Consider the following 22,987-nt stretch of genomic DNA (forward strand, 5'->3'; position numbering starts at 1 on the left):
GCAGTGCAGCTCACTCAGCCTCCAAGGTCACTTGACTGGCTTGGCTCTGCCAGCTGCCATGCAGGGAGGGGGCCTGGTGACATCATGTGACCGAGCGGGGCTGGCTGTTAGTCAACAGGAAGCTCACACATGGGTGTAGAGCAGCCCTGCCCCAAGCCCCTGGAGGCTGTGTGATTTCTAGCTGTGGCTTCCAAGGCCCCCCTGGCTGGGGTCTCCTGAACATTAGCCACTCCATGCCCTGGTTAAATTCCCCAGGGTCTCTGTGTCAGACTCGAATGAACCCCGGGGCAGGTACCTGGCCCCATGGGCCAGTTGTGACCCCACAGTGGGTCCAGCCCTGTAAGCCTTAGGCAGGTGCAGAATTTGCCCCCAACGTGCGGCCCTGTTGGCCTGTCTCAGTGCTTAATTTATGCCAGGGCTGAGCCCGGGCACCTCTAGGCATGGTAGTTCATAGCTCCAGCACCTCTGGGCTTGCTGCATCAGTTATGAATGTAATATAATTGCTTGAGCCCTGGGGCCTCTTTAATTACAAATTAAGCACTGGCCTGCCTGGAGGGTTGCTGTGGGTCAGACATGAAGGGAAAAGTAGGTGGGGGTTGAGTGGGGAGAAAGTAGATTGACAACCTCCCATACGCTAACCAGTGTGACGGTGGCGTTATATGTTGCTGGTATAAACAAGTAGCAAATTATTGCCCCTTCGCCCAAGCAAAGGGGGAAAAGGTAGGAAATTGTATGTCTTTGGGCACAATGTCTTTTGGCGTCGTGTAATTTAGATCCCGCCTCTTGTTCCAGGCTGTGTCTAAAAGGCACAGTCGAGGCTTAACTGAGCTTAAATGCAGAGATCTGTGGTTCTGGAACAGAAAAACTCTTCAGTTGTCTCTTCACTGATAGTCACATAACCCATGCAGCCATAGAACTGGTACAATTACAAGCTGATTTCCTTAGTTTCTTTTCTTGGCCAGAAAGGGCCATGGAGAGAGAGAGAGAGAGGGAGACAGTAAAAAGATATTATTTATTATTACAGTTTATTTAAAACAAAATACTGTAAAACATACCAAAAATATGTTTAAAAATCCAAACATTTTATGTTTATTTCCCAGTCAGCTGTCAATCATATTTAGATTCAAGTGGACCAGGGAAGAAATTAAAAGCCAAAGCAAAGGGCCCCTCACTGAAAATGTCTTGCCACCAGCCCTCAGATTTACATCAGGAAAATATTGCTGCCTCACGTAGCTCAGATGACCTCAGCTGTTGCAGTTACCCATTACTACACACAAACACACACAGAGGCAATCTCTCAAACAGCGGAACCCTAAGCTCCCAACTCAGTTAAGTCATGTTTCACTGAATTCTTACATTGGCCTAGGTGACCTCAATAACGCATCCCAGGCTTGCTGAAAGGTTTGTAAATCTTGGTGCTTCTGGCATGAGTTTTAGGTGTGGATTGCAACCCTAACAGTAGTATTTGGTGATCTTGCATATGGCATGTCTTTGTCCAACCATCTCATACTGAGCGTTTGCTTACACCATGGGTGGCAGGAGCAACAAAAGAACAGAACCACCTTTATAAGAAACAGAAATAGCAATAAAATCAATAATGCACCTCTTTTTTGTGTATTCAATCCTTAATTCATGCACCTATCTACTCTTAGCACTGGTGGGAACTACACATGCACAAAGAGGGGGTAAGTACCCTAACTCTTCAGATGCAAAAAAATGGTTTACACCCATTCTTTTGCTTCAGCACTTACATTATTATATCATGTGGATCTCCAGACACAGTTCTCCTTGTCCTGCAAAGAAGCACAATGTTACACTGGAAAATAATTTGCATCAGATCTTTGTATTTGGAGATTTGTTTAGATATATTGGAATGCCAGTTTTGTGCAGTGAAATGACTATATGGTTTTTGTTTAATTTCCAAATTCTGTTTGTAGAAACAGAACACAATATGTTTTCCTTTTCAACAACTGATTTGATTATAGTGTACAAATTATAGGCCCTCTGTTTCGTGACCTGGAAAGGACCAAAATTATAGCCAAGACAGCATTCTTCCCTTTTTCCCCAGCCCAACAAATGCACCTTCAGTTCTATTGGGAATCAGGGAACCTGGATTCCACTTCTAGCTCTACCACTGACCTGCGATGTGACCTTAATCTCTGTGTGCATCATTTCTCTACCTGTAAAATCGGGGGGGTGGGGTGGGGGTGGGGAGAAAGTCTTCTATTGTAAAATGCTTTGAAAGGTATAGATGAAAAGTTCTATATGGAAGCTAAATATTAGCATTAGTAGTAGTACTCTGCATATTCAGGGCTGCATGGGTCTTGGAAGGACAGGCCTGGGGTAGGTAATCTTGAGGCAGGAGATGAGGTGCTCTCTGTTGCATGCTTCTTTAAGATCATGTGGATTTCCAAGAAATCTGAGCAGGTGATAATATTGCTAAAACAACATTTCCTCCCACACATAGTCTCCTCAGTAGCTTTCATTGCACATTTGTGCATAGGGGAACATGTTATAAGATCTGTGTTGTTTGGCTCTCTGTTTGGTGTTTCTGATATTTAGTTAAGTGTGAATTCTGGCCATAGGTTTACAAATGTCCATGTTATTATTTTTAATGAAATACTGCCACTATATTGGTTTTTATTGGTATATCTCATCCCTGTATCTCCCTGCCTCATACAGTGGCTATTCCTACTGGCTAATGGATGGGCTGGCATCAAAATAGTGTAGCAGTCTGTTCTCATGTTATTCCCAGGAGTAACTGGACCGGGAACACAAAATGAAAGTGGCCAGGAACTAGTCTATTTTGAAGTGGAGGATATCACATGATCAGGAATGAAATGAGTCTGATTCAAATTCAAAACATTCTCTCCTCTTTACATTATAGTCCAGGCTCCATCAATGTTCATATTCCATATCTGAATTTTCAGGGTTTTACATCTTGTTAATAAACATTTGCTATGAGCTGAAACTTGGATTATTATATGGTCTTTTCAACATGTCATAAAAATCAGAGCAAAGTTGCTTTCTTCACATCAGTGTTATTTAACAAGCACTACTAACATAACTTTGAGTTTCCTGACTTTGTTGGTTCTTGTCACAACTCTAATGTTATTTCAAAGCAGTTTGAAATGGTGCAAAACCTTCCTGTCTGCTTCTCCTTTATAATAATTTTCTGAAAGATCTTATAAAAATAAAGAATTGTACATGAAGGCTTTTTGCCTGACAAAGGAATTCTGAATGCTACATAATTATTTGGAAGCTAAAATTGATTGAACTACCAGGTATTTAGATTTTCCAAACAAAGACTGGAGTGCAGCACTAGGAGTTCCTGGCTCTATTCCCCACTGCTCTAACTGCTCTACTGTTGCCTGTCTCAGGCACAGCACTAAAAATGTGAGATCATTGTTTTTATGACACTGTAAAAGCAACATGCTGTCTCAACAGTGCTCTAAGAATTTAGCAGCAGTGCATGCTCATGTGAAAGCAAACTAGTACTGTAAAAATATAAGCCTATGTACTTAGCTAGGTCCTCACTCTAGCATCATTCATGTCAACGGATTTACATCAGCTGAAGATTTGTAGCATATATTTTATTTAAAAAAAAGAAAAATACATTGTTTTTCTTAGGAACTGTCACCCTCAGCTCTTGTGACCTTTGCCCAGGAAAGTTACAATGGATTCTTTTAGGTCTTACTTGATGTACATACCATATGAGAAGTAGTGGAAAGTGATGCATAATAATGAATGACAGACATATATGAAATGGGGCAACACAATTACCTAATGTTATCTGACCCGAAATCCTTTATTATTTTAGTTTAAAAGCTGAGTTGTATGATCACAATTGTTATCCTTCACTAGCTAATTGTTCCCTCAAGCAGCGAAGCTTTCTACATTCCCTCAGTGATAAGAAGTTTGTAAAGGCTCATTTCTTGAACATTCTGTTAAACTTTTGACCTCATCATATCAGTTAAAGCTCTGTAATGTGTGGGCAATGCTTGTTTGGTGTATCTTAAAATAGGTTCTGTTTGAATCAAGTTCCTCATGGTATCTGAATGGAAAACCAAAAATGATCTGCTAGTGCCAAAGAAAAGGAAATGATGCCCTGATTTAAAAGCTGCTGTTTAATGTGGCAACACTCCAGATAGATCCATTTAGCAGCTATTTAAAGAAAAATGAGTCTGAACATCTGTTTAGGTGAATGCTGTATTGTAGATGCTGTGAAGCTGCAGAAGTATCATCCCTTTACACTTCATATATAAATATTTTTCCCTCTAGGAGATTTAGGAAAATGTACCTCCCCTACTCAATTTCATTTTACCATAGAATCATAGAACATCAGGGTTGGAAGGGACCTCAGGAGGTCATCTAGTTCAACCCCCTGCTCAAAGCAGGACCTAATCCCAACTAAATCATCCCAGCCAGGGCTTTGTCAAGCCTGACCTTAAAAACCTCTAAGGAAGGAGATTCCACCACCTCCCTAGGTAACCCATTCCAGTGCTTCACCACACTCCTAGTGAAAAAGTTTTTCCTAATATCCAAGCTAAACCTCCCCGGCTGCAACTTGAGACCATTACTCCTTGTTCTGTCATCTGCGACCACTGAGAACAGTCTAGATCCATCCTCTTTGGAACCCCCTTTTAGGTAGTTGAAAGCAGCTATCAAATCCCCCCTCATTCTTCTCTTCTGGAGACTAAACAATCCCAGTTCCCTCAGCCTCTCCTCATAAGTCATGTGCTCCAGCCCCCTAATCATTTTTGTTGCCCTCCGCTGGATTCTTTCCAATTTTTCCACATCCTTCTTGCAGTGTGGGGCCCAAAACTGGACACAGTACTTCAGGTGAGGCCTCACCAATGTCGAATAGAGGGGAACGATCACGTCCCTCGATCTGCTAGCAATGCTCCTAATTATACAGCCCAAAATGCCGTTAGCCTTCTTGGCAACGAGGGCACACTGTTGACTCATATCCAGCTTCTCGTCCGCTGTAGCCCCTAGGTCCTTTTCTGCAGAACTGCTGCCTAGCCACTTGGTCCCTAGTCTGTAACAGTGAATGGGATTCTTCTTCCATCCTAAGTGCAGGACTCTGCACTTGTCCTTGTTGAACCTCATCAGGTTTCTTTTGGCCCAATCCTCTAATTTGTCTAGGCCCTTCTTTATCCTATCTCTACCCTCCAGCGTATCTACCACTCCTCCCAGTTTAGTGTCCCTTTCAAAAGCATCCTATGCAATGTCTCCATTCTCCTAATGGGGCTGGTGTGGCATGTAAAATGAGGACAAAAGTATCCATGGGGAGGATAGAACCATTTTGGGAGGGAGGAGGGAGGACTGAGGCAGTAAGCTGCATAATTGTAGCTGTATCATGAAATAATTACAGGATGCACAAGGGAATATCTGTCCAATGACCATCACTCAAAAGAATGATCTGAATAACAGTACTACAACTGTGAGGGAACTGGATGGCTTAAGGTGGTTGACAATGGGGTGAAAGAGACTGTGCTGCAGTGAGTTACCAGCAGACATGTACATCTGTCTCTATATATACATCTGGTGGACAGCAGAGTGCCTCAAAGCATGGTGCTTGGAGGAGATTGTGTAGCTATTTTTTCTCTGTTTTCTGTCCCTTTCTCATACTCTTTTACAGAAAAGGCCCAGCAGGCTTTGCTGGTGGGAATTGTCTTTTGATTTTCTCTCCCTTCCAGATGGTTCACTATCCTCAACACCTATTCTGGTTCTGTAGAATTGTGTTGGTTTTCCTGTTCAAACTTCCATTCTTTTTTAGGATCTTCCTTATTCATTAGTAGTGTTGCTGAAGCTCCTGAATGCTTCTAACTGAATTCAAAGCCCCTTCATGCTAAGCATTCTACACACACATAGTAAGGCAGTTCTTGCCCTGAAGAGTTTGTGGTGCTAATCTAATAGAAAAACTAATGCTGAATAAAAAATAATGTGATAAGTAGAGTATAAAAGAGAGAGAGAGAGAGTGTAGTTTCAATTATTATTGTTTTTTAGAATGTTTAGCGTATGTGTCACAAAAGACAATACAAATAGATACCATGAGCCAGATTCTAATAAGTGCAAATCAGTGTAGCTGAACTGATTTCAGGGAAGCTACGGCCATTTACACTAGATGAGGACTTGACTTTATATCATGAGAGATTTGAAATGCATCTTACACTAAAGTTTCTTTTGGTTAGTGTATGAACACTGGGGGCTGTTGTTCCAACTTAATTGTTCATTTGAAAGCCAAAACGGTCTGAAGATTTTAAAAAGGTGACACTTTATTCCCCTCAGTCTATTTTGTTATTTGTACTAAACAATTGGAGGGTCACAAAGTGTTTCATTGCCTTTCTGTTGTTTCCTATAGGATCCTGTTAGATCTCTACTGTTTACTAAAAAAGCCAAAGACCAGTTCCGGTGAGAGTTTCAGGTCTATTTAGAGCAAATGACTTATATACCGGTTTGCAAGTTGGCTGAGGTGATAGAAATTTTCAACATAATATGACATGAAAAATTAACTTACCTTAGTTCTCCTAGCATAGATTTTAAAAAGTGATACAAACAAAGTCAAACCATCATAATAAATGATAAACATCTAGGTCTGAATATCTTTCACAATTACAAGAAGCCCTATACAAATAATTGGAATTAGGCATACTCCAATTCCGGGGCTGGCCCAGTATCCTGTGGGGAGTGCTGCATACTGCCATATGAGAGAGACCTTTGTTCAGTTCTTGGATCTGGTTTACTGGTCCCTAAACTGTTGGGGATGTGAACTTGCCATAAAGGTAACTTGGTCAGCCTTTGCAGAGGAAATGCACGGTGCTACATGCAATGAACCACCTTTCTGGCCAAAATAGGAGTGATCTACATTAATGTTGATATCCCTTCCAACCCAGCCCTCTTCACTTCCCTGCAGGATCAGATAGCATGGGAAAATGGACTGTGAGGAAGCAAAGCAAAGCCTAGATCAAACACAAATATATTCAGAAGTTAGCAAATGTGGCATCCTGTGTAAAAGGTGTGAAAGGTAAATAAAATTAAGTGAGTTACTTTAAAGTTCTCCTCAGCATAACAATTACTCTTCAATTCTGTGTACTTCATAACCTGCCCTTCGAATAGCAGAGATGACTGAATGGGCACATGGTGGCACCATGTTGTTTATCACAATGATCTGCACACAGCTCTGGAGCAGGAGAGAGTTTTGCCCTGGGAACTGTTAATTCTGACTTTTTGTTTGTGGAATTGGTGATCATTTTTATACAGCTTAGATATAAAGAGAAACGACTCCTCAAAAACATGGACCTTCGAATTTGATTTCATTTTAATACAATAGAAGGGGAGGTTTGATTTAACAATAGGTATAGTCTTCATGTCTTAAACTCTGTTATTTGGGCGATAAATTTTGCCCTCTTGAAGGGTGTGTGGAATGTGGTTTGGAAGAATGCCTCTTCTCAGATGAACTCTGGACTCAGGCATTCAAATGTCTACATAAATGCCAATCTACAATAAATTTCAGCCAGAATGCAATTACGTCTGAACCTCTTTCTTCCTGGGAATGTGCTTGTGTTAAATATTTATGGAATTTGATCTCAATGAATCACAGATGTTACAGATTTACCCTTTGCCTTAGATCCAGTGCTGGATGGGAACTAACAGGTTTGAATAACTCTCAAAAGCTCTTTTTATGTATGATGAGGACAATGGAATAAATGGCAAAGAAGAATATAAATCTCTTACGTATTACAAATACTTACTGCAATGTACTTCATTATGACCAAGCAAAAAATTAATGGAAAGCATCAACAGCTTTCCAGGGAGTCCTGGCAAGAATTTCCTTCCATGTTTTTGTAAGCTGACCTGGTTCTCACATAAATGAAACCAAAGTAGGCTTCTTTCCTGGTCATTTGGGGATTCATTTGGGAAAATTTGGAATTGATTTGATTTGAAACAAATACAGATGGGACTGTTGCCTTTCAATCTTCAGAGATCCACAAAGAAATGATTGTGCTGATCAGTGCCATGTAAAAGAATGCAACTGGAAAAGTTTCTTTTACATTTTTAATGTATTATGGATTTTAAAATGTATTATGGATTTAAGCTTGTAAATATCCACCAGCTTTCAGACATATTTGCAATAATGTTAAACAGTACAGTTCCTAAATAATTCATATCTTGTTTTACTCACCAGGACATACTACAGAAAGGGCATGTCTTGACTAGGAAAATTGGTCATGTTTAAAAATGGGCTGGTTAACTCATTTTAATTAACATGTTTTCACTACTAGTGAAGAGAACAGCAGTTCTCTTTAACACCTTTAAAACATGTTAGCTGGTCTTAGTTAACCTTAGACTCACACATTTTTAAGTTGCTGAACCCTGTCTACCAGAAAAGGGGGAACCAAGGCCATGGCCTCACCACTTTTAAAAATGGGTGGCACAGGGGGCGGGGTCACAGTTCTGGGGCCGGTAGCCCCCTCCACTTTTAGGAAGCCTCCGCTGCTCCTGCTTGTCTATACAAGTGTTTAAAAACATATTAGTTTAAATGAGTTAGCCAGGAGTGGCGCCAGAGTTTTTGCCGCCCTAGGCAGCAGCGCTCCTCCTCTGAGCATTCGGCAGCGGGGGTCCTTCCGCTCCGCGGCACTCTGGAGGCGGGTCCTGGAGCGGAAGGACCCCCCGCCGCCGAATTTCCGCTGAGGGCAGCAAAATGCTGCCCCCCCCCCAAATCCTGCCGCCCTAGGCGACCGCCTAGGGTCGCCTAGTGGAAGCGCCAGCCCTGGAGTTAGCTAACATATTTTTAAAGATGACCTATTTTAGACAGGGACCAACAGAACAGCAGTTGTCCTAGTAATCAAGCAAACAGTATGTGTTTTAATACAACTAAATGTAAATGTATTCATCTAGGAACAAAAGAGCATAGGCCATACTTACAGAATGAGGGACTCTATATTGGGAAGCAGTGACTCTGAAAAAGATTTTGGGATCATAGTGGATAATCAGTTGAACATGCGCTCCCAATGCGATGTTATGGCCAAAAGAGCTAATGCGATCCTGGGATGAATAAATAGGGGTGTGATGGTTGGTTCACAGAAACTCCCTCAAGACTGTCACTAGATGTGCTGGGATACCACTGAGAACAAACCCCCCTGCCAGAGAAGGCTTCCCTCCACTCCCGACTTGCTGAGTTAGACACTTCAGTCAGCTACAGCACAGACCAAGAGGTTGGGCCACGCCCCTCTACAGTTCACATAACCTAATATTCACTTAGCCCAGAGGCTTCTCAGTTAACAAGGACTTTCCCAGCATCCAGTATTCTGTCTTTCTGGGAGCCTAAACCCCAAATTAATCCATTTTACTCTGTATAAAGCTTATACAGGGTAAACTCATAAAATTGTCCACCCTCTATAACACTGACAGATATGCACAGCTGTTTGCTCCCCCCAGGTATTACTTACTTACTCTGGGTTAATTAATAAGCAAAAGTGATTTTATTAAGTATAACAAGTAGGATTTAAGTGGTTCCAAGTAATAACAGAAAAAACAAAATAAGTTACAAAACAAAATAAAACAAAACACGCAAGTCTAAGCCTAATACAGTAGGAAACTGAATACAGGTAAATCTCACCCTCAGAAATGTCCCAATAAGCTTCTTTCACAGACTAGACTCCTTCCTAGTCTGGACCAAACCTTTTCAGAACAACGTTGTGGCTTATGGTCTGGGTCCAGCAATCACTCACACCCCCGTAATTACAGACCTTTGTTCCATTTTATCCGAAGCATCTCTGATGTGGAGAGGCCATCTCTTGAGCCAGCTGAAGACAAAATGGAGAGACTTCCAGGGCCTTTTATATTCTCTCTTGTGGGCAGAAACCCCTTTGTCCTTCTGTGCAAAATCACAGCATCAAGATGGAGTTTGTAGCCATCTGGGCAAGTTACATGTCCATGAGTGAGTCAGCTTTTTGCAGGCCGATGCCATTGAATGTTAGTTTGAACATTCTCAGGAAAGCTCAGATGTGGATTGGCATCTCCCAGAGTCCATTGTCAGTTAAGTGTTTCTTGATTGGGCACTTACTCAGAATAGTCCTTTCTCAAGAAGCTGACCAAATGCTTCACTGAGGCTACTTAAAATCAAACAAATACATAGCTAATATTCATAACTTCAAATACAAAAATGATACACACAGCATAATCATAACTAGCAAATTACAACCTTTCCATAGACACCTTACTTGACCTCCTTTGTACAAGATTTGGTGCAACTGTAGGACCTTGGTTGCAACAATGATCTATATGGTCACAGTTCATGTCACTAACATCACAAGAGGAACCTTAAGTAGGAGTAGAGAAGTTACTTTATCTCTGTATTTGGACTGATGTGACTACCCCTGGAATACAATGTCCATTCCAGTGCCCACAATTCAAGAAGGATGTTGATAAATTGGAGAGTGTTCAGAGAAGAGCTACAAGAATGATTAAAGAATTAGAAAACATGCCTTATAGTGATAGACTCAAAGAGATCAATCAATTTAACTTAACAAAGGGGTGACTTGATTACAATCTATAAATATCTACACAGGGAACAAATATTTAATAATGGGTTCTTCAATCTATCAGAGAGAGGTATAACAATCCAATGGCTGGAAGTTGAAGTTAGACAATTTCAAACTGGAAATAAGGTGTAATTTTTTGATAGTGAAGGTAACTAACCATTGGAACAATTTACCAAGTGTTGCAGTAAGTTCTCCATCAAACAGTCAAACATCAATCAAGATTGGATGTTGAAAAATGTGCTCTAGGAATTATTTTGGAGAAATTCTATAGCCTGTATTATACAGGAGATCAGGCTAGATATCACAATGGTCCCTTCTGCCTTGAAATCTATGAATCTATGTGATGCAGTTGCAAAAAAAGGCAAATATGATTTGTGTGTGTGTGTGTGTGTGTGTGTGTGTGTGTGTGTGTATTTTAACACTACAGTTATATGCAAGACATGGGAGGTAATTGTCCCACTCTATTTGGCCTCAGTAAGACCTCAGCTGGAGAACTGTGTCCATTTCTGGGCACCACACTTTCAGAAAGATGTGGACAAATTAGAGAGAATCCAGAGGGCAGCAAGAAAAACGATAAAAGTTTTAGAAAACCTGACTCATGAGGAAAAACTGGGCAGGGTTAGTCTTGAAAAAAGGAGGCTAAGGGAGGACCTGATGACAGTCTTCAAATATGGTAAGGGCTGTTATAAAAAGAGTGGTGATCAATTGTTTTCCATGCCCTCTGAAGTTAGGATAAGAAGTAATGGGCTTAATCTGCAGAAATGAGATTCAGTGTAGGTATTAGGAAAAAAATTTAACTATATGGGTAGTTAAGTTGTGGAATAGGCTTCCAAGGAAGGTTGTGGAATCCCCATCATTGGAGGTTTTTAAAAATCAGATTGGACAAACACCTGTCAAGGATGGTCTAGATTTACTTGGTCCTGCTACAGTGCAGGAGGCTGGACGAGATGACCTTTCAAGGTCCCTTCCAGCCCTACATTTCTTTCACGGTACATAAGAAATATTTATAAAAGTAAAATGTTTAACAAATATCAGTCATAACTAAAAAGACCATAAATTCTACACTGTGACCTACAAAATGTATCAGTTTCTGCATTTTGGACATGCCTAGCTAGTAGTTTGAAATTAGAAGTAGTCACTAAGCAGTGATTTTAAGAGTACACCTCTACCCTGATATAATGCGACCCGATATAACATGAATTTGGATATAACACAGTAAAGCAGCACTCCAGGGGGGCAGGGCTGCGCGCTCCAGTGGATCAAAGCAAGTTCAATATAATGCGGTTTCACCTATAATGCGGTAAGATTTTTTGGCTCCTGAGGACAGCATTATATCGGGGTAGAGGTGTAATAGTATTGCTAAAAAATCTTGGATACACATCTCTTCGATCTTTTATAGCTCTCCATCCTTGCTCACCACTTTTTAACAAGACTGGGTAGGAATGGATTCATTTATCTAGCAAATACATCCTCAATGGATATTTTAAAATACATCAGGCCACATTTTCCTCTGTTTCCCCATTAAAGTCAATGGGATTATTTTGGCACTGAGAGGATAATTTGACCCATCCTGATCATGTTAGGTTGAACTGGCAGTTTTTTGTCCTTCTCAGTTGCATATATTTGGATAGCATCTGAACACCACGAATGTGCAGCACAATTCATCTACCTTAACAGCAGGGGATATGAGGATATGCATGATGTACTGATACATGAAAATTGCTTTGTTTTTCTGCTCTTAGATTCCACTGTATGAATTCTTACCTGTCTGCCTTTTGGTATTCAGTAATTGGCTCCAGCCAAACTACTTTGAAAGGTGAACTTTAACAACATACCACTGTGTATATCTCCCATAACCATCAGAAGCTTACATGAAGGCCAGAATGTGATGCAGTAAGACTACAAATCCAGAATTAATCCACCAGAAAACCATCAGAATTGAGTAAATTTCTAGGTTTCTTTTAAGATCTATCTTAACTGCCAAAAATCTGCCCTCCCTCTATCTCTGCTATACTGATTCTCTTGCCCACTCTTTCACTCTCCTCCACTCTTTATGCCTCCTTCCATTACTTTCCCTGTTTGAGATTCCTGTCAAAGCATTGTCAGAGGTCTACAGAGGGACTTGTTAATCCTATGCAGGAGAGTCATGTCCACAAGCACCATGGAGATAAGGGTGGATCAGAATCAAGACAGCTAACTCAACAGAAGGCTGTTGCTGTCCCTACTGCCATGGTACTGCAGCACAGGATAGCCAGAAAGCAAGATCTGCCTTTCTTGGTTTAATTTGATATAATACTACTTCAATCAAAGAGAAAAGATATAAAAGTGCCTAACACGTCACAAATCCACAGCATTATCCACTTTGCTCTACATATGAGCATTTTCTCACTGCTCTCTCAAGTTCAGAAATATTAAACTGTCTATAGTAATACTTTTGTTTGTTTTTCTTCAAATGAAAATAGTAACACAAAATCAATAATTTTAGGGAATCAAAAAAACCCCTTTAATTTTGCCAGAAATAATTGTAAATGGAAAATGGGTCCCAAGATAGTCTTATGTAATTAATGCAGGTTACATGTCCTATTTGCAAAAAGCAGTCTGAATTACTTTTCAGAATCGTAGGGGGTTTATTGATGCTTCAAATGCTCTGCATACAAAATGCTAAATGAATGGATAGCAATATGAAAAAAGAAAAATGCTAACTGCATTTTAATTTTGATTCTTGACATAAGATCTCACTCTCACAGCCCTGGGTGTCAGAGGCAAAGATTAACATTTTCATAACCATCAAAATAACAGGACCTTAAATCCCATTTTCCAAAGTGACTTAGACACTGACTCAGGCCCTCAAAGGGATTTAGGTGCCTTACTGAATGAAGTGCCTAATCCCCTTTGAGGATCTGGGCATTGGGCCCAGATTTTTAAAGGTATTTAGACATCTAACTCTGATTGTTTTCAATGGGAGTTAGGTGCCTTAATACCTTTAAAATTCTGGTTCTTATGAACCTACATCTCATTGAAGGACAATGAGATGTAGGTTCCTATGTGCCTAAGTCTCTTTTGAAAATGAACTTAGGTTCCCAAGTCACTGAAGTGCTCTTGAAAACTTTACCCCAAAACAGTTTCAGTAACAGAGCCCCATTCTCCCCACCTGCTTGTTTTATATAAACTATAAGGGGTCACTTCCTATGAAATTATAATGTACCATGTATCAGTCTAACAGTTTTCTTCTACCTTTCCACAATGGGTAAGATATTACTTGTTGGAGGAGGTATCAATAACTTTATATGTCTATGGTAAACCACAATGGCAGACTAATTTTAATTATCAGAGTTAGATTCTGGAACAGGGACTACGCCATTATGAGAGGCGCCGATTATGGAGCAAGACTCCAGACAGTGGGGCAAGACACCTGGTCAGTGTCATAGTGACTGCTGGCCAATGGCAGCCCTCCTTTATTAAAAGGTCTGCTATTGACCAATCCCAGCACTCTTGACATGGCATGATAGGCAGTGCTGGGTGGCCTCTTCCTACTTCACCCTCCATGCTGCTCTGGACAGAGTTGTTTAAATAAAAGCTTTGATAAAGTTGCAGTCATTTGGCCAAAAGTCTTGTCTTCATTCTCACTGGCCCCTTGCCATTTGCAAACAGACATCAGGATTATGGGAGTTAGCAGTCATATAAGGAAATCATAGCTGCTCTCCATTGCAGAGATGTTTATAAAAAACTATAATGCTTGAGCCATAGACCTTAAGCCATGGCTGAGTTCATCTGAGAACTGCAACAGATACTGAACAGTCTATTTCTTTAGTTTTAACAATTGGTTTTAATCATGGAGTGGCAGGAAAGCTATAGATCTAGATAGTGATACTTTTCTGTTCTTTCAGTTCATAAAATCCTCCGAATGCTCATCCCACAAGGCTTTGGTCACCCTGACATCAATTCTACACCCTTCACAGTATAAGTCACATGTCATACAATGGACTCACTCTCCAGCCGCAAAAACCAACAAACTCCTTCCCACAGAAGTGAAATCCATAAACCCACCAAAAGCCTTCCAAAAGCCACACAGCCATCTGTCCAAAAGTACAGAAAACAAAGATGGGGTTACAAGGTTAATGAAATCAGTCTTGTCAGATAAAGAGAGGAGCTGATCTCAGCTGAGGCCTGGTCTACATTACTGATTAAGTCGATGTAACTTATGGGGCTCAGGGGTGTGAAAAAGACACCCCCTGAGAAAGGCACGTTACAGCAACCTAAGTGCTGTCCACACCGGCGCTATGCCGATGGGAGACGCTCTCCCCCTGACATAACTTCTGCCTCTCGCGGAGGTGGAGTAATCATGCCGAGGGGAAAGCACTCTCCCAGATGCGCTACAGTGGCACAGCTGCATTGGTGCAGCTGTGCTGATGTAGCACTGTAGTCTAGACTTCCTCTGAGGCAGTAGGGCGTATGAAGATCTCTAAAGCAGCCTGATTCCAAACCAATTTAAGCCTTGATAGATCACAATCAACACCTTGGATACCATTGGCAGCCAGGGCACTAGAGTTATGTGCTTTTGGCATAAGCGATCACTTAATTGTCAGAGTGAAACTGTATTATGATGAAGTTAAAGTTGTGAGTACATATCTTTAATTTAGGGTAAAATGTACTATAGGAATGTTGTATTATCCAAAAACAAAGCATCATAAAGCCAGGGAATTCAGAGTCAAGATTAAATTTAAAAGAAATCCAAACATGGAGCACCTAAACAACCTTAAATCTGCCCTGTAGTGATCTAATACCATGAACATATAATTATCATTAATGAATAATAGTGTTTGTAGTCCCAAATTATATGAAGCAGATATTTAAAGACACATTTGATTTTTTTCATTTTTACCCTTGATGTCATTATAGGGCAGAGCTAAGACTGCTAGTTTGCTCCAGAATCCTCTGCAGCACTTTGGAGGGCATATCCCATAGTCATTAGTTACTAAGTTTCTCTGCTTGAATCAATATTTCCCAAGCAACTTTACTGGGAGATTATTTTTTTCTTCAGAAGGGAATGGAGTGGGTGGATGCCAAATTTATTTAATTATTCCACATAAACAATCCTTCACCCCACCCAAAACAACTAAATAAAACATTAATCTGATATTAAACATGAAGGTTCCTCAATTATTCATTAAAGGTTAAGCTTGTGATAAATATGCAGAGTCTGTAATGAAGTGTACTTCCTCTGGGTATGTCTTAAAATGATGCAGATTGAGGGGTGATGACCACATCCTCTCTGTGACAGTCCTTAGGTCATTTGAGGGTTGTTTGTGACTCTGCATTGTGTATATATCTTTTCAAAATGAAACTCTTCTGGCTTCCTTGCTTTGCTTAATGTTTACAAAAGTTGCAATTGTGTGACAACGAGGGAAGTCATTCATAAACAATGTATCTGCATTGAAACTGAGCCAATACCTTTAATAAAGTTCTTGCAGAAAATGAGTAGAGCCATGTTGGTATGCAGCCCACTCAAATTAGCTGCATATAGTTCACCAAGTCTCACATTCTTTCACACCTCTTTCTCAGTCTTTGTTTTAGCTGTCATAATTTCCCTGCTGTATAGGTCTACCTGGGTACTTCATATGTAGCTATCAATGTACATTACAATATACAGCAATATGTGGTTTGCATTGCACTGTCCATCCCTCATTTGTAGTGGTTTCTCGTATTTGTTTTCTGGTATTTGCATCATTTCTGGTTTTTATGTTCCAGGATGGGTTGCAGTCCCATTCTGTGAGGGCTGCCACTGGGGAAAGACATGCAAATAGATGGGTGTGTAAACTGATGGAATGACTTGGCAAACAAACAAAAACAAATAAAAACCAACCAAACAAAAAGGTTCGATAGGATCTTTGTCTTCAAGAGTTAATGTTTATAGCAATAAAATAAAATAATTTAACATAATCAGAAAGTAAATAAAAAAACACTCAAGTTTATAGCACAAGCCAGTCATCTGACCCTGGGTGTGGACTGTTGTGAGAATTGGGTATGTCTTTGGGATGTTACTTTTGTACTGTCACAACATTAATAGTATTTTGGGTTAAGGGTTTGGTTGAGAGGGACTTGGATATTCTTGTTATACATCAGCTAACAAAAACTCTTCAACATTCATTCAGCTCACATACAGAGAAAATAAAAAGTAAACACTTAAGCAGTTCAAAATGAAAAAATCAAGTAAATCAGAGTTTTAACCATTTCCCTTACTTCCTCACTCTATACTTCTATAGTCTTTCAGCTGGAAAATCTCCTGCTTAACAGTCTCTCAGAGGATATTAAATCTCCATCTTGGAAAAAAGAGAGGGTCCATTTTATGTGGTTGCTTTTGGCTTTCAGATTTTATTATTACTGTTTAATATTTATATTACAATAGTGACTAGGGACCCGAAGGAAATTCAGGGGCCTACTGTGCTAGGCACAGAACAAACACAAACAGTCCCAGGCCCTGGTGATTGAGGCTTTTGTTTGTTCTGTTTCACCTTAAAACAAAACAAGACCATTGCAGACAAAGAGGGAGAGAGAAAAGACTAGAGGAAAATGCAGCTTCTGTCTCTAATGCTTGCAGTTCATTTGCTGGATGAACACAGACCCAGCTTACGGGAAAGGCCCAATTAGTCACTCTCAGAACTAGCATGGGGAAATTCTGGGCAAGGTTGCTCTTATTTTCCTGTGGTCAATCTGTGGGAGGTAACATTTTTTTAAAACCAAGCCTAGCTGCTCAGAATGGCTTTTGGTTTGCTAAATGGGCCACAGCAAAGTGTTGCAAGTCGAACTCCCTAATGAACAGTTCAGACAACCTCGGCGGATGCTATTCTTGGACCCCATGCTGGGCTTTCTTTCAACAAGATTTTTACATTACATGCTTATATGATTAAAAGACTTCCTGTCATCTTTCACCCAGCTGGGACAATTGAAGATTTTAACTATGGCAGAGTTCAGCACAACAGGAGCCCCTCTTGCCTTCCCAAAGGCAATTCTCCTCCTTCCCCCATATCTCCCAAGCAGCCATTCTTCTAGCCCTTCCCCTGAACACCATGCAAAGGGAGAGGGAAGCTCATCTTGAGTTAACCCTGTGTTCACCAGTAACTCCTTCACCCTGTCACTGGGTCCTGCCTGTAGCTCTGAAGAGGGTGATATTCAGATCATCCCAATATCTGTGAAGGGAATTCATAGTCAAGAATCTGCTGCTGAGGAAACCCTGCCTTATCCCTGAGAGCTTCATCATATCAGTTTTAGAATCCTCAGCAAATTCACCTGTTAAGGTAAGTTGCAGACAAAGAAGTGAACTTTGAGATAGCCAAGGGCCCTTTCCAAAGAGGCCTGCACAGGTTAGAAATCCTTCCATTTATCTTCAGGCTGCTTCTTCCTCCTCTTCCTGCACTGCTCAACCTTGACTGGTGACCAGTCATCATCTCTAGGATGTGGCTTTTGGGTTAGCCTCTCATGTTTATGGAAAAAAACAACGAAAAGAAAACATGGAATTGCATGATGAAGTTTTGGCTGAGTAGACAATAATTTAAAAAGTAGAATTTGCTTTCAAATGATCTTGTAGTACAGTAGCTCACTTTGTCATCCGTCATTGAGCAAACTGCCTTTACATTGAAATTGTAGCAGATCAGAAGCAGACTTGAATCATGAAGAAGCCTGTGGGATGACGTAAGCTATGGTCAACTAAAATATGTGTGGCTCCTCATTTATGGACTTGTGTGACTCTAAACTTTTTAGAATGGCCTGAAATATGTCTGCTAATGATTTCTTATATATGCATGTCTAATATTAGATCTGAGTCCTCAGTGATGAATAGGTTATATATACATATAAATAAATAGCGGGATGGTGGGACTTAAAATTCTCCTCTAGCTTGCACCAATGCAACACCAATGAAATGGGATTTCCCTTTATATTGATACGGAAGCCAATGGACTTGCATTGGTGTAACTGAGAGCAGAATCTGGTCACCAAAATGGAGAGAAAGATAGAGATAAATATTAATGAAGAATGAGGAAAGGATCCGGATGGATAATGAGTGTGAAAGTCAGATAAATTAAAGTTGATTAAATGGAAATTGCTCCACAGAGCACCTCCAATAATTGTGTGTCTCTATCTAAGGCTTTTTTACAGCCCCATTGCCATAAAAGCTGAATGACTAATTCCCAAGGGAATATGTCAGGTGAATGCAGACTCTTTAATGCAAGTGAAAATATCGAACGAGGGATTGTGTAATAGCACCGGCCTTGTGACTGTGGAAGTTCAAAGCAGCATCAGAACTCATCAAGGAAGAGATAGGACATCATTCTGTGTGGACCAATCCCAAAATACAGGATATTCTCCTAAATGCTAACACTGACTGTAGTAAGATATTACAAAGCCTCTGAAATTCCCCTGTGGGTGACTGCATGTTAATATTGACAGACATATCCAACAAGGAACTTGGTTTACACCACATACAGGAACTAACAAGATGTGCAAAAAGGGAACAGGTTATCTATGCTGTGTGAAATGTGTCTTAGAGTATAACTTCTCTAGATCATAGCTACAAAAAAGGATAAAAATGGAAAACAAAGTACTATCCCAACAGCACCTTTTTTGGCTTAAAATCTGCAATTCTGGAATGTTTTTCTAAATCAATAGAGCTCAGAATGGAGCTTTAAACATTGTCTGAAAAGGAGCTGAATTATGTGTGACCAATAATTTGATTTTACATAGAAAAACACGTGAGCCCTAGTTCAAAGCCAGCAATAAGCAGGCCTCAATCAAAATATCTCTGTATGGCCAAAAGTGACAGAAAATTCCATGCAGTTGCTTTGCGTTAGATGAAATCTATTCAAAACAAACTTTACTAACATGCACCCAACCACAACTTTATTACAAACTTTAATACCTACGTGTTGGGTTCCTGGTGCTAGGAGTTCTAGTGGAGGAGGATTCTGAGGGATCATCAGATGAGCTAATCAGGACTGGAGACTACAGAAAAAAAGAAACAGAAGGTCCTGTGGCACCTTTAAGACTAACAGAAGTATTGGGAGCATAAGCTTTCGTGGGTAAGAACCTCACTTCTTCAGATGCAAGAAGGTTTGCTGTTCCTTATGTGCTTGGGAGACTTGGACTTTGTTAAAATATAAAAACATGGGAAATTTAGATGGGAGTTGGATTGACAGGAGCTGCCAAACCAGACCCCCATTACATTGAACCACAAATGACCAGAATGCCAGTCATTTTATGACTACGCAGGGCACAACAAACCTTATGCCTCATTTCATTGTTACACAACAATTCAAATGTTATGCGTAGTTTTCTTTATGTTCAGACGTTATCACTTTATCACTTGGCCAGAAGCATGATAAAATTCCTTTGTTTCAAACCTTCATAACTTAAATAGTTACAGTAGTTGCTAAAACCCAGAACACAACTTGAGCCAGGAGTTAAAAGCATATATAGTTTATTCACATTCCTTAAAATATAGGCAATTATAATTTTTATTATGAATTAATTATTAATTATTATTATTATAAACAGCCCAGGCTCATGCTCAGTGGTAGCTCTATGAATATTTGCCTGCACAATGAGATTAGTTCTTCTTTTCTCTGAACTTCCCTTATCATATTCCATATAGGACATAAACTTCAGTGTTGATAGCTCTTGCAATTTTGGTGTTTTTTGTAAAGCCTTAGCTCCTGAAGACATGCAATCTCAGCTTTTATTTTTTTTAAAAGGACATTTTATCCCTCATAGTTGCAGAAGAAAGTTTGAAAACACCACCTAATTGTATGTGAAAGGTTTCAAAAAACAGAAGGTAAATAATAAGAACCCAAAAGGTATTATATTTTTAAAATCTCATGATTTTTAAGTCAATCTCATGACTACTGAGGGCCTAACTCATGAGTTTTGAATGCTTGGGGCTGGGAATGCTGCTTTTTGATTTACTGCTCTCTCTGAATAGGTATGTCTACACTACACTCTTGTACTGCGAGTTAATTGTTAATCATTTCACTTGAAGTACTTAACATGTTTGTAAAGGCTAGTGTGGATCACCTCACTCTTGTTTTGTTTTCACTAGAGATTTAACTCATTGTGCACCAGGAGTTTTCTTTTTAACATGTTCCACTTTTAGCCACGAATCCATCTCGGTCAAGCTATAGTTGTGCCGCACCACAAGGCAGCTGAGATGGTCTGAGGTGGAAGACAAACCACGAGTTAGCTCGTCTCACTTTTTGTTAACTCGAGGTGTCTGAAATGTTTTGCTAACTCAAGGTGCCTGCAGTGAAAACACAGAGCCACAACCAATCACAACAATTGATGGATGATGGTCCTCCAGTCCCTTCCCACAAGCATCCAAGCACCCAGTCATGTGTCCTAACTTGCCATCTACCTGTGCTCTGTCCCTTAACTGGAAGTTGCTTACCTTCATATGCTTCTTCTCAGAGTCCTTGGTCCCACACTGCTTGCAGAACCTTCAGTTTTAGTCATCTCTGGTCTCCAATACAGCCATGAGATGCGTGTCTAGCTAGAAGCCCATATATCATGTGGCAGAGCTCTGACTTTGCCCCCGTGGGTTCTGCGCTTCTAGGCGGTTTATGCTAGCCTCAGTGGCTCACTGTGACCCTCCACATAGCCCTTCTCTCTCTGGGGCCCGGGTTACAGTCTACTGAGCCCTTTTCATCATCGGCCAGCAAGGAGGTTGGTGAGAGAACTCCCACAGTCTCTGTTGTCCCTGGGGGCTTATTTCAGAACAGTTTAGCCTCCTGTCCTGGCAGGGGCCTGACTTCCCCTCCCAGGAGATGTTCCTGTAGTGGTGGGTTGGGGGAAATCCAGGCCCGCCCTCTACTCTGGGTTCTGGCCCAGGGACCCCAATGGTAGCAGCTGTTGGTAGCCACCTTTCACTGCCAGAGTTGTTACATTCCCCTGGGCCACTTCCCCCACAGCTCTCTTGTTTCTCCTTTACTGATGGTTTGGGGGTGTTATCATTAACCAGCCCTTCAGCCACCCTTCTTCTCCCTTGGCTCTCCTCTGCCTGACTGGAGTGAGCCCTTTTTATACTATCAGCGGGGCCTTAATTAGAGTCAGGTGGTCACATTAGCTTAATAGCCTCACCTGACTCTTTGCAGGTTAATTAGAGTCAGGTGTTCTCATTAGCCTGGAGCCACCCCTGCTCTGGTCAGTCAGGGAACAGAAAACTGTTAATCCAGTGGCCAGTATATCTGCCTTCTGCTATACCCAACTGGCCTGGGTCTATCACAGTCAGTATGGAGCCACTGGGCTGGAGGCTGATACCAAAGCCTTGGACAACCTTTTAGGCTGAAGTGAGCTAAGCCTATGACTTTGGGACCCGGAGAAGGCATGCCCAGTACTATGATGATACTGCAGACTGATCCTGGGATCAACCAGACTGGACAACAGTGTAGGTGAAGCTATAAAGGGCCTCAAGGTAAGCCACTGGAGGGCTGAGAATAACAATTCAAAGTCCGATGCTGCCCCAAAAGAGCTGTCCGTTTTACAGAGAGCTGGACCATATGCTTAACAGCACCCCAAGCCTGGATCCCAGTTTCAGCCTGGAATAATCTGTGGAGGCAGGCTGAGGGTGGATTCAGAGCTTGGATGTCTGTGAGGACTTGGAGCCCACCCACTCAGCTGTGGATAGCTAGGTGGAGAGGACCTTTGTCCCATGTCACAGGATTCCCTTTGGTGAAATGCTTCCAGGACTCCAGGGAGCACAATGAGGTGGAGGAGCCCCACATAGAAGAATGAGAAGAGGTCACAGCAACTCACCCAGGTTAACTTGGTGCAGCAATTATTGTTGTTATTATTATAAAGGATATTATGAAATGTGTGACTGGGTTTTAACCTCTAATCTCAGCTCTCATTTAAGTTTTAGGTGGATGCAGTATAATTACGTAATTCCTCCTGACTGACCATGCTATTCAATATGGCAGACAAGCAGGGGGGGAAACTGTAAAGGAGTAACTTACAGCAGCTGATGAACAAAGCAGTTATTAATAGAAAAGCACTGCATGGGTGTGACTCACTAAAGTTAAAAGCTTTGCAGCCATTACCCTGGCAAAATATAGTCTAACCAAATACAGCCCTCAAAGACTCTACCAAGAATATTCCAGGACTGGACAGCATGTTAATGGAACATGAGGTATTGCCCGCTCATTAGTGCTGCAGCTGGTTGATTGCAGATTTCATTTTGCTTCAGTCCTGAGAAGTGATAAATTAAAATTTTTCACTCTGTGGAAGTCCCAGGAGTCTATCAGATTTCAGTGCAATGCAAGTCTCCCTCTGCCTCCCCTGTAACTCACAACCACCTCCAGTTCATCTGGTACAAGACACAAAAGATTTCCCTGGCATAACCAGGTCTCCATTCTGAGGTCTGGAATAACTGCTCTTTCTTCCATTCTGGGATC

General features: G+C 41.0%; 1 long non-coding RNA gene across 1 annotated transcript; it reads right to left on the bottom strand.

Annotated features, from left to right (window-relative positions):
- Positions 1-1,138: 1,138 nt before the first annotated feature.
- Positions 1,139-21,583, bottom strand: LOC135972485 (uncharacterized). Its single transcript, XR_010588943.1, has 4 exons — positions 20,986-21,583; positions 19,469-19,547; positions 1,752-1,793; positions 1,139-1,562 (listed from the first exon to the last, which is right to left on the bottom strand). It is a non-coding gene; the product is annotated as an uncharacterized LOC135972485 (long non-coding RNA).
- Between the last annotated feature and the right edge of the window lie 1,404 nt (positions 21,584-22,987).

The sequence above is a fragment of the Chrysemys picta genome, chromosome 6, assembly GCF_011386835.1.
Source record: "Chrysemys picta bellii isolate R12L10 chromosome 6, ASM1138683v2, whole genome shotgun sequence".
Taxonomy (NCBI): Eukaryota; Metazoa; Chordata; order Testudines; family Emydidae; genus Chrysemys; species Chrysemys picta.